Below are 13,754 nucleotides of genomic sequence, written 5' to 3'. Positions count from 1 at the left end.
GGACCCTTCCCCTCACCATGCCCAGGGAGGCCGCCTTGGCCTCGGGCTTCCTTGGCTCGGAGGTCTGGACTGATTCTCCGGAGTCACTTAGTCGCACTTTGTAATCCTCTGGCTCTGCGGACAGGCCTGCCTGTGTCGGCCCAGCTCCCGCTCCGGCAACGCTGGCTGGGCGCACAGGGCGGCTGTCAGCTCCGCGGCTGTCGCTCCCACCTCTTTCTGCTGGGTTCTCTCTGGAACCCCGGGGCTGTCCGCCTCTCCCTCTCTGTTGCACTTACACACGCACACACGCACTCACGCACACTCACGGTGTATGCACACCAACGCCTAGGCGGGAGAGAGAGTGACAGACCCGGGCACGGACACCAAGAAAGAGAGGAGAGAGAGCGCGGCACAAACTTTGCTAGCTCGCCCCTCATTGATCGGCGCTCTTCACTTCTCTCCTCTGCTCTAGCTTCGGGCCAGCTCCCCGGCCCGCCCCGGCCCAGTCCCATTGGACCGACCCTAACCTCAGCCCCGCCTCACATTCCTGCCTGGGGATGCCGATTGGATAACCAGCACGCTCATCAAGGAAGCCGTAGGGAGGGAGGCAGGGAAGACTAAGGGGGTGATTTCTTTTCTTTCTGCCTGATTTTTTTTTTTTTTTGTCAACTCTTGGCAGGCGTCGGAGCAACAAAAAGGGCTTGCCGGCGAGAAGATGGGGGTGGGTCAGTTTTGCAGAGAAATAACTCTAGTGGTTGGGACAAGGGGGAACAGTTAGGATGCTCGAATGATCATAATTCAAGGGGAGAAAGAAAAGAAGACGAGGGGGCTATGGTGGGGGAGGGAGGGAGAATTAAGCAAGGCTCATCTGGGAATGCTGCCTGCAGATATGCGTTAACTATTTCCTGCCCGTTCTCTGATCAGGGCAGGGAAGTTGCTGTCCACCATCCCTGGCATAGCGCGACTCTAGGTGTGTGTCACCTGCCAGGTCACCTGGGGCCGCCCGGCGCTGTCCAGAGTGCTGGTTACCTGTGCCTTTGGAAGCAGCCTTACTGTGCAGGAAGGGCACGGAGTACCATCTGCGTCTCCAGCTTTCTAGCTGTCAGATTGGTATAAATGAATTCCCACAGCCCGGACTCGGGAAGGTTGTGTGTTTTGCCTGATTGGAGGAACCCCAGGGTTGGGGAGGCAAAGCTTGGTATTTCAAACAAGCATAACAATGAAAAGCCTTTGGAGGGAGATTTTCCTGTTACTGACCAACTTGGTGTAATGATTTGGCTTCCGTCCTGACCTCTCACAGTGGAAGCAATCTCAGTGTGTTAGGTCGGTTCTTTGGTGAGGAGGAGAGAGAGAGAGAGAGAGAGAGAGAGAGAGAGAGAGAGAGAGAGAGAGAGAGAGAGACAGAGAGAGAGAGAGAGACAGAGAGAGACACAGAGAGAGAGACACAGAGAGAGAGAGAGAGGAAAGTGGAGACTGAAAGGGAAAGAGAAAAGCATACAAAGAGAGGAGGCAGAGAGACAGAAAGAGACAGAGACAGAGTTAGAGAGACACAGCATCTCAGAAAGCTGAATACAGCTTGTTGCCCAGTGAAGACCAAATAGACACTATTCAAACCTTGGAGATACTACCTTATTGCCCCATTTAGAATAGTTAAAAGATGTGTCAAAATCATGTGGTTTGGAATATGATTAGTTTTTCTTCTCCTTTAAAGGAAAAAATAATATGTATTTTACAATACGGATTAGGCCAACCATTTCTGCCACATTAAACTCCTCTAAACGTCTTCGACTCAGCTATGGGTAAACACTGCCCTCTGGTGTCTTTTCTGGGCCTCGCTTCTGTAGTCAAGTAATTGCCTAGTCCGCCTCAAAATTAGGCAGCAGAAAGGGGCTCGAAGCAGCGTTCCTTCCTTCTTGCTGCTTTGGGACAAGCGAAGAAAAGGAATTTATTTATTTTTTTTTAAATCAGAAAAAGGAGTAAGTGCATTTACTTCAATACAACCTAATGCGACAAGGATTTCTTGAACACCTACTATTGTCTTCCAAGGCATAGTGTTAGACTTTTTAGATACAAAGACAATAATCACACACACACACACACACACACACACACACACACACACACACACACACTCCCACCCCAGCCAGATAAGAATAAGCAGGTTAATATGAAGTAAAGGAGATAACTCTCAACTAAAGGGTAGGGAGAAGACTCATCATTCTTCATTCTACCATTTTTTTTCATGGAATTCTTTGTATGTTCAGATTGAGGATGAAAGAGAGGTACAATGATGAATACTCCTGCCTGGAAGGAGACTGGAAAGAACCCCAGATCAGAAGGCAGGGGACCTGGATTCATCCTCCTATAAACTCAGTCCTCGAATTTCCCAAGTCATAATCCTATTCTGACTTCCCTTTTCCTCCCTCTCCTTCCCATAGCTGCGGTACAATGGAAAGATTTATTGATTTAAAGTCAAAGGACCTGAATTAGATTTCTCGGATCTGCTATTTAATAGTAAGATCGATTATTACATGGCACTTTAGGTTTGCAAAGTACTGTACATGTATCATTTGATCCTCACAACACTGCAAGGTAGGTGCTATGGTCCCCATGTTACAGTGAAGGAAACTGAAGCTAAGAAAGGTGGCTGACTTGACTAGAGGTAAAGAGATAGCAAGAGCATAAGGTCAGGTCTTCCATCTCCAACTCGGGCTCTTTTACCCATTGCAACTAGTGCCCCATTTTCTATCTTAATGACCTGTTGCAACCTAGAGCCTCGCTTCTATTTATAGAATGTATTCTGGAATAAATAATCTCCTTCCAATCTAAATCTATGCTCTTTTGATCCCAACAGAAGAAATAATGAGTACACTTAGAGACAAATGTAATGAGGAGAGAGAGAACACTGGTTTGTGGTGGTGTTTTTTTGGGGGGGGAGGCAATTGGGGTTGAGTGACTTGCCCAGGGTCACACAGCTAGTGATGTCGGAGGCTAGATTTGAACTCAAGTCCTCCTGACTCCAGGGTTGTGCTCTATCTCCTGGGCCACCTAGCTGCTCCTAGTTTGACATTTAATAGCTGTATGACACTTGGCATGTTGTTTAATTTCTCTGTGGCTCAGTTTCCTCATCCATAAAATGGAGATTAAAACAAAGACAGCCTACCTCAAAAGGTCATTATGACAAAAATCTGTTTTATACAAGTATTGTTATTGTCATATGAATAGTCTAGCACCCACTCTGGATTATTCCTTACAACATGAACTAGTCTCAGCTTGGGTCCACAACAGAATGTCTGCTACTCTCAGTTCAAAGGCCTACACCACTGATCCCCCTTGCTAAAACTACAGCTCATGTGCTATCAAAGGTATGATTCCTACTAAGGGTCTGCCAATAGACAAAACTACCTATTTAACAAAGACATTTAGTAAGATGGCGGAGTAAGAAAAACAGCTAGGAGACATTTCCCTGTAAATTAGGGCACTAGACACCTCCCCACAAATACAGTGTCTGTGGGCAGAGCGAGCACATAGAGCACACTGGAATGTAAAGTGAGGGGCACATGTAGGGGATGTATTTGGCCAAGCCAACTCCCAACTGCAAGGGTTCAAGTCTTCCATTTCCTTCTGCCCTTACTGTGGTCCTTACCAGGCTCTCCCTGGGGAGGGCACTCAGCTGACTTCGAGCATCTCTTGTTCTCTGATTGCCAGACTCTTTCTCGAGCCTCTGAGTGGCTCTATTGCCTGAAATCCCACTCTTGAAGTTCATTCCTGCCTCAGGTGACTGTCTGGATAACTGTGCCTGTGCTGAGAATGTGCTTCCTCTCCCTCAGCCATGCTTCAGACTCTCAGTTTGACTCTCCAACTACTGGACTTCCTTCTGGGCAAGTAGCTCTACTCCCAGGGGCCATGGCAAATGACAGGAGTGGAAGGAGAGAAAATCCCCCTCTCTTCCATTTAGCCCTAATTTAAAAACAGGAGCTGATAATAACCCCAAGCTACCAGTGAAAAAAGGACAGTCGCTTTCCTTTTCCTGGGGGTGGCTATTTTTCTCTTCTTACCAGTTCTAAAAAGAAAGCATGCCTCGTAAGGGAGGAGGGGTGAGTTACTCTGAAAGGTAAAACCAGCACAACTAAAACTGACTTAAGTTGCTTAGGAACTCCCATTCACAGGAAGGAGGTGGGGAGCTCATTTTCAGGCAGCTCCTCTGGCTCAGGAAATGATTGAGACACTAAGCAGTCTGCTCTGCTTCCCGATGCCACAGGTTTGCTACAGGTTTAATGGTAATCACCATAACGATGATTCCCAAATCTATATATCTGGCCCTAGTGTCTTCCCTGATCTCCAGCTGCATATCGCCGAGCCCCTCTTGAATATTCCAAAATATTCCAATATATCCCATAGACAGGTCAAACTTAAGTGTTCCAAAACCAAGCTTGTCTTCTTCCTAAAATCCACCTCCCTTCCAAACTTCTCTTTTTCTGTCAGAGAAACCCCATCTGTCCAGTCACTCAGGTTTGCCTGAAATCTTGTGTTGGAATCCTCACTATTGATCATCCCTATACATCTGATCAGTGGCCACATCTTGCCTCCAACATCCACGCTTTCACTTTCTCTTCACTCACATGGCCACCAGCCTAGTTAAGGCCCTCATCCTTTCTCACCTGGACTATTAGAATAGCCCCAAATTGTTCTCCCTGCCCCACGGCTCTCCAGTGCATCCTGTATGTACACAGATGCCCAAATGATTGTCATAAAGTGCAGGGCTGACCAGGTCGTTCCCTTATTCATTAAACTTCAGTGGCTCCCTATGATCAAATATAAGTTCCTCCCCTTAGTTTTCAAAGCCCTTCACAACCTGATCTCAGCCAAGTTTTCCAGCTTTATTGTATGGCACACCAGTGATGTCAAACTCAACTAGAAATGGGGCCACCAATTCCTGTGTAATGATTTCTGTGGGCCACATAATGATTCAGTTTTAAAATGTATTATTATCTGGATGTCACCGCATTTTTATTTGTTTTGTTAAACATTTCCCAATTTTATATATAATATATATGTATATATATATATATATATATATTTAAATTGTCAACCAAATTTTAACAAATACAACCATTTTTCAATACCCAATTACATTTTAATCTCATTCAAACTTCATTTGGGAATGTTGTATGATGCATGTGACCCATGAGCTATGTGTTTGACACGTGTCCATTATTATTACTATATATCTGTGGTCCATTGGAATTGACCTTCTGATTATGCCATTCTCTCTCCTATCTCCACATTTTTATTTAGGTTGTTTCTGGGCATGTACACACACACACACATATATATATATGTGTGTGTGTGTGTGTGTGTGTGTGTGTGTGTGTGTGTGTGTGTGTGTGTATGTGTATGTGTATTAAAAAATCTCCTGTGATAGAACATAAGTACTTTGAGTGCAGGTACTATTTAATTTGTTCTACATGTATCCAGCACCTAAAATATTGCCTGGTATATATTAATCACTTAATAAATGCTTGCTCTGGATTCAAGAAGACCTGAGTTCAAATATAACCTCAGATATTTGACACTTACTAGCTGTGTGACCCTGGGCAAGTCATTTCACCCCATTGCCTCACCCTAAAAATAAATACATAAATAAATAAATGCTTTCTGCTTGATTGATCAAACAGTAGAAGTGAGGCCTACTCAAATCAATTCCATCATGATAAGTTTGCTGGAGCATTGGAGCAGGACTCAGAGAAAAACATTTCACTTACACAGCTCAAGGAACTAGAATGGAGACTGCACCTGTGATTGCATTCGAATGGGAAGCTCCCAGGAGAGAGAACACCCTCCAACAATGCAGGTCAGCAACTTTTCTGCGACTCATTGTCTTGGAGAGCTGCCTAGAGGAAACTTGTTGGTCTCAGGACTGCTTTACATGCCTAAAATGTTTTGAGAGCTCCACAAAGAACTTCTGTTTCTGAGAGTTATATCCAAGTGTGTGCTGGCACCAGCTCATGACAACTAATTGTTCAATTTTCAGTGAGAGCATTTACACCTCAGAAATTGGCAAACATTAAAAATCAGGGTTTGATTTGACTTTTTTTTAATTGTCTAGACTTCAGAGAGTGATTGATACTTAAAAGTATGTCATGCGTACATACTCCCTTCCCAGCCCCCCCGGAAACCAACTGTCAAATATTTACTGGCACACTTCTGGTTCTATCTACTGGTACTTACCGTCTTGCAAATTTAAAAATAGGAGCATCCTTAAGAAAACTGTTTTGACCTTACAGACCCCCTTAAAGTGTCTCAGGGACCATGTGAGGACCCCAGAGGTCCTCAGATGATACTTTGAGACTACTTGCCCAGAGCATTGAGAAGTTCAGTTACTAGCAATATGTATCAGAAAGAGGACTTAAAATTGTCATCCTGGCCCCAAAGCCAAACTCTCAATCCCCTGTGCCATACAGTCTCTTAAATCTAGAAAAATTTGTTATCTCCCTTCACACCAACCACTATCAGTATCTTCTCTCCAGAAATGATAGTACAAGCTAATTTAGACCTTACTATGAATGACAAAAGATATCTCACTACTTCCAGGAGCATTTACAACATAACGAGAATTGATTTACAGCATTTATAACATGGTCGACATTGATAAGCCAAAGAGCTGAGCCTCCGTTGGAATTCCATACAAAAATGAACAGATGGGGAAGACATTAAGGGAGGGGATAGTGTTTTTCCTGAGGCGTATTATAACCATCTATGCCCATATTTATTAATCCCCACGGTGACAGATGAGTAATTTCTTGCCAAAGAGGCAGGAGGTATCTAAGAAGGGAGAAAGGCATTGAAAAGGGAAGTAAAAGCATGCCAATGATAAACTCTCCCACTTTTCCATTTTTTCAGTGAGCTAGTCCAGCTTCTACATTTTATTAGAAGAAACCTAAGTCAAGGACCTAGCCCTGGACCTTAGACCTTGCTGTTTTGAGCCACCTTCAAAGCGCCCCACATTATTGACCTTTGTGCACAGACTCACCCCTTTCTCTCAACATGATGAGCCTTCCAAAGTTTCCTCGTCATTTATCATTAGCCTGGTTTAACTCCCATCATCCATCTTCTCTGAGCCTATTCCCGAGCTACTAAGCCCCACTACAAGCAGTATGGAAATGAAGGTCATGCCCTTAACTACCTATCATCACTTCACCTGGGCCCTTGCTGCTGCCTTTCGGTCATTTTGTTCTATTGCCATTGATTCCTTCTCTCAATCTGAACGTGGCCTCGTGGATAGAGAGCTGAATATGGAGCCAGGAAGAGCCCAACTAAAATTTTGCCTCCGTCACATACTGGCTGGTGATCCTAGGCAAATCACTTCACCTACCTGTGCACTTTTGGCAGCTCTCAGCTGTTTAATTGCAGAGAAGGTATAACATGCATTGGTAAAGGAAGTTTCCTCATCTGGAAATTCCATGAAATTACAGATTCAGTCCATATTCCCTATCTTAGTCCCAATGGTGGCTGCTTAACAAAGGAAAGAAAAGGAAAACAACAACAACAACAATAATATTAGCTATCATTTATATAGCATTTTATGGCTTGCCAAGTGTTTTACATATATTATCTAAATTGATGCTCATAATAATACTGGGAGGTGGGTGCTATTATTATCATCATTGTACAGATGAGAAAACTGAGGCACAAAGGAGGTGAGTGACTTTCCCATGGTCACCCAGCTAGTAAGTATCTGGGACAGGATTCAGAAAGAAAATGAGAGGTGACTCTGAGAAATGTATTCTAATATAATCATATCACAGCCTCAGTCATGTTGTCCTGCCCTTTTCAACATTTCTGTAAACTAGCACAGCGTATGAGGGTTCTTAGTTCTAATGAACTGTCAGTTGAGTTAGAAGGACAACATCAAAACCAGGCCCCCAAGGATTTATGGGAGTACACAATGGTCTCAAAGGAGAAAGATGTCTAAAACCAATGACTTGATTACTTTGAGACAGCCAAAGACGAGCATATTCACATGACTTTTCTTGGACTCACGACTGTGTTATATTATGTTCTTCGTCCATTTTTCTCCTGCAAGCATTCAATTTCCAAAGATTTAAGAAAACCACCAGTGTGTGTAAATAAACATAGAACTACATGATGGAAACCAGCATCTTCTTTTTTAACATTGCACTTAACGCTAGGAATAAAATGAGTAGTTTACTCAAAAATGCTTCATTATCCAGTCCTTGGGGAATGGGAGCAAACCCACTGGAATGGAAATTGCTATTGCCAAATGGAAGACTAGGCTCTAGCATAATGGGGCATGTGCCACAAATGAGCAGGAGTAGAGTGTGATTTAGAGGAACTGGCAGAGAAAGGCAGCGTTCGGGACAGCCTGCCATTTTGTTGACATATGTGGTCTTCCTCAAGACTCGGTTGTATAATCATGGCCTGCCAACCTAGAGTCTGTCATTACTACTAAGGTGTATTAATCATTCAAAATGTAGAGGTACCCAATTACCCAAAATCGAAAGAACTCAAAGGCAAATAGATTGGTGTAAGAACAGCATTTATATGTCTTCAGTCAAAAATATTAAAATGTATTTCATGAGTTTCTACAACTTGATAAAATTGCATTCAAGAGACTGACCATCTAGGGGGGGAAATATATACATATATGTATGTGTGTGTGTGTGTGTGTGTGTGTATGCGTATATATACATATATGTGTGTATATGTATGTATATATATAGTATATACATATACATATACATATACACATACACGTACACGTACACGTACACGTACACGTACACGTACATATACACGTACATATACACGTACATATACACGTACATATACATATACATATACATATACATATACATATACATATACATATACATATACATATACATATACATATACATATACATATACATATACATATACATATACATATACATATATGTAGAGGGCTGGCTTTGGGGAGTTGGAGGGCTTAGGCCAGCCCGGGTCTTACCTGTAGCTTGTACTAAGCCAGACAGCTGTGAAACTCAGGATGTGGGCTCACCACCCCCCTGTTCTGTCTCCTGAGAACAGGATGCAGGAAGGGAGGAAACGGAGGGGGTACAGGACAGGACGCAGGAAAGAATGTAACAGACAAGGTACAAGGAAGTAAGGAAATCACCTAATTAGGTTTGTACTTTTCATGAATAACAATGTTACTGTTGCTTGATCCAGCACTAGATAAGCCTGAGCCCTCAGATCAACAAACAGAGTTTGTTCTTCGCTGCTCTCACCTGGCCTGTGTTTCTTTCTCTCTTCACACTCTGCCGGCATCATACCACAGCCAGGGACGCAGGTGCTCCCGGCACATATACACATGTGTATATATTGCATTTCATCTAAGGATTATGGAATGGGTTAGCCAGGCATGTTGGTAGATTGCTTGAACTTGAGAGTTCCGAGCTGCAGTGGGCTAAAACTTTTCAAATGCCTACACTATGTCCAACATCCATGTGGTGAGCCCCTGGGAGCTGAGAGCCACCAGGATGTCTAAGCAGAGGCAAAGTGGCCCAAGTCAGAAAAACAGAGCAGATGACATCTTCATTACCAAATAGCATTGAGATGAGACCCATGACTGGCCACTGTACTTCAAACAAGCAAACAAATAAATGAAGGAAGAGAGCAATGAACAAAGAAACAAACAAAGGAATGAATGAATGAATCCTCCTTCTTGTTGTTGTTTGGCTTTTGTTTCCCAAGAGGACCAATGACATCAGATATATTGATTTGCAAATGAAGTAGATTTAAGCAAGGCAGAGTTGCATCAAGTCATCAGCCTCACTCTCTTTCCCACTCCTCAAAGTCCAGTGGCAAAACAAAATCATGAATAAATGAATAATAAATACATAAGTGGAATGGTATGGAATGGACTTTCTTAGAACATAGCAGCTTCTTTGTTAAAGGTCTTCAAGTGAAGATTAATTACCACTTGTTGGATATGTTGTAGAAGGAATGCCTTTTCAGGTATAAATTGAATTGGATGGTCTTAAGGTCCCTCCATAAACTGAAATTGTCAATTATCTTGTGAAATAGGAAAAAAAAATATAGGAGAGAAGACTTCAAGAGAGTATAATTACTGTCATCAAACTTTTGAGGGATTAGCGTATTGAACAAAGGTTAGATTAATTTTGCTTTGACAAAAGTGGAAGTTATAGGAAGGTTGTTTTTCATTTTGAATTTTTTTTTGTGTAGGGGCAAATTCTGTTAAGATTTTCTTTATAAATTTTTATTTTATTTACTTGCTACATGTATGTTTAGTATTCCTATTGACTCCTTGTTTGTGATTTCTTAAGCACACTGTATCTTTTCTCTCTTGATACTGTGAGTGTTGTGTTTTGTTTTGTTTTGTTTTTCAACTTCGCCTAATAGCAATAATCCAACTCCTGATTTATGGAACCACCTGACTCATAATAAATCGTGTTGCAGTTTCTCACTGTCATTATATATGTTTGCTTTTTTAATGTTTTTTGAATATAGTAGAATACTTGATTTTGTTTTTATACTCATCATTCTAATCTCTTTTGTTGTATTACATTATTTAATCCATTAACATTTAAATTTACAATTAAGATTGTTTTCTTCTATTTATTTCTTTTTTATTTTTTAATCTTCCTCTTTCACATCAATATATTGCTTCTACTATTAATTTTTCTTACTTTACTTTGATGTGTATGTTGACAAAAGTTTTTCTCCTTGACTCCCCTTGACTTGACCCACATCAAGTTCTTTAAATTTACCTAGATTATTCATATTGTTCATTCTCTTTCTTCACATTTGCCTAGCTAGCTATTCTCTCTGTGTCTCTCTGTCTCTGTCTCTTTCTATCTCTCTCTCTGTCTGTCTGTGTCTGTCTCTGTCTGTGTGTGTGTGTGTGTGTGTGTATGTGTGTGTGTGTGTGTCTGTCTGTCTGTCTCTGTCTCTGTCTCTCTCTCTCTCTCTCCTCACCCTTCTATTTCCTGGACATGTTAATCAAGTAATTGAAAATCTTTTCTACTCATCTCTCCTCCTACCTCTTATTTTAAGTTCCTTTCTTCCTCTATGTCCTCTTATAAGTAGTTTGCCTTTGAGTCAAAAATTAAATTGCAGTCTGCATTTTTCTGACTTAACCAATACATTTTATTACTGGTGAACATGTGAGGAGAATTAGATCATAGACACCCAAATGGGTCTAACAGCCAAATGAAAGGATGGATGGAGAGCTGATTTATCATCTGACAACTGGATTGAAAAGGCAAGGATAAATTGGGAGAGGTACAGAGTTGAAAGAGAATTGGTGGTTGGTTGGAAGGAAGGGGTGGTGAAGCATGATAGTAGAAATAGAAAGTACAGAGGTAGGAAATTGATGAAGGTATGTTTATTAGGTCACAGTGTCTCACAGGTGTAATAGGAATATTCTAGGAACAGGTACTGAGAGTTCAGTAATTCTTCCATTATCCTGCATAAAAACAACATTCTTTCCCATAATAATATGTTTCCCAATAGTTTCTTCATGATAACAATACCTGATGTACTTTGTAGGTCTTTGTACTTACGTTAATCCTCCAGATTTTCTGTTAAAATAGGCCTTCGGTATTGCTTCCACAGCTTTTTCCTCTTCGTTATTCCTCTTCCTTTCTGGTCTATTCTGAATTTATTTTCTCATTCATGGACTATGCTCTTACTTGTTCTTTCATTATTTTCTCTGTGTCCTTTATGAGAATAAAGTGTCTGAGTTTGAGCTGCCATTTTATCCCATCTCTATGTTACTGCCTTTGTTGATCTCACCCACCAATCCTGATATGTAATCAGATTCATTCCTAGAAATATCGTTTCAGGAAAATAGCAATGCCGGATGGAAATACTGTTGTGTAGAAGGGATCCCTCTGTATCCCAAATCACAGGGCCTAGTCCTATGCCCCCATCCATTACCATGATCATCTTTCATCTTTAAGGCCATTTAGGTGGCACAGTGGATAGGATGTTGGGCCTGGAATCAGAAAGGCTCATCATCCTGAGTTCAAATCCAACCTCCCAGACACTTACTAGCTGTGTGACCCTGGACAAGTCACTTAACCCTGTTTGTCTCAGCTGTCTCATCTGTAAAAATGAGCAGGAGAAGGAAATGGCAAATCACTTCATGACCTTTGCCAAGAAATCCTTAAATGGGGTCATAAAGAGTTGGATACAACTGAATAATAATAATAATAATAATTCTATTTTACCCCTATTACTTTGGGGGCTTGCCTATCTTTGAAACCAATACATCTCTTCTCCTCAAATGGGATGTTGCCCATGGAGGTGCAAATTTTTTTCAAAGAAATGGTCTTTTAATATGAAAATTTTATCCACCTTCCAATATGTTCACCATTATTAGATGTCTATCTCAATGCAGACATGCACTAGTGAGGTAGATTTCAAATCAATAAAATAGAAACCCACAATCGATCCATCCAAAAATGCAATGCACTTCCTCAGTAAGGTAGTAAATTTCTCATCACTTGAGATTTCCCTATCACACTGAAATCTCTTTGTACTCTAAAATTCTATTATTCAATTATTCTTTCTATGTATAATGTATCTTATAGGAGATATATAGCCTAGAGAAATTGTGTTTTGAATAAGTGAGACTTTGTACCAGGGAGTAGCTTTAGATCAATAAAAGCATTGTAATGATATCATAGACTGGCCAAAGGACTTTTTATTTATTTAGTTTTCCCTAAATGGAGTACAATGTTGACCTCTGGAATAATCATGTATCTCACTAAGGAAACCTCATAGAAAATTTTTGTATGAAGACTCATCTTTTCAACACAACTTTCCCCGGCACAGCTATGTGGTTGAGAATGTTGAAACCCTGTAATGTAAGTTTTTTATATTGTGAGTGATCCAAAGGGTAATAGAGAGACACATGGTAAGTACAACTAAGCTGTAAAATATTTCCAGTGACTGAAGAAATGGTGTAATGTGTTTCATTGAATGTATATAATAATATATATCATGGAAGGAGGTGGTCAAATAATGTATGTGGTAATGAATGAGGGATAATGGATGGAGCACAGTCTGACTGTGCTATTGATACCTTTGAAATGTGATAGGACCTAGAAGAAAGCTTCTAGAATGTTGGGTCAATTCTCTGTAGAGGAACTATGGAAGGACATTGGCAAGAGTGACATAGTATGAGAAAACTTAAATGAATTGTGATTTGGACCAAGGAAGGAAATCTTTATTCAATAAATGCACAGATCCACTGAAGAAGTGGTTTATATATATGTATATATACATATATACATATATATGTATATATGTATATATACATATATATACATATATATAATAGATGTCATGCTTAGGGAATAATATACAGAATTATATGCCATTTAGACAAATATAACATATATATATATATATATATATATATAAAATAGATGTCATGCTTAGGGAATAATATACAGAATTATATGCCATTTAGACAAATATAACATATATATATATATATATATATATATATATATATATATATATAAAATAGATGTCATGCTTAGGGAATAATATACAGAATTATATGCCATTTAGACAAATATAACATATATATATATATATATAAAATAGATGTCATGCTTAGGGAATAATATACAGAATTATATGACATTTAGACAAAGATGAATTGCTTTCAGTAGTGAAGAATTATACCATGATGTATCATCTGCAGAAAGATCAGCAAAACTATGTCTTAAATA

The sequence above is a fragment of the Phascolarctos cinereus genome, unplaced genomic scaffold, assembly GCF_003287225.1.
Source record: "Phascolarctos cinereus isolate Bilbo 61053 unplaced genomic scaffold, phaCin_HiC Scaffold_9;HRSCAF=440, whole genome shotgun sequence".
Lineage (NCBI taxonomy): Eukaryota > Metazoa > Chordata > Mammalia > Diprotodontia > Phascolarctidae > Phascolarctos > Phascolarctos cinereus.
This window is presented reverse-complemented; position numbering follows the sequence as displayed.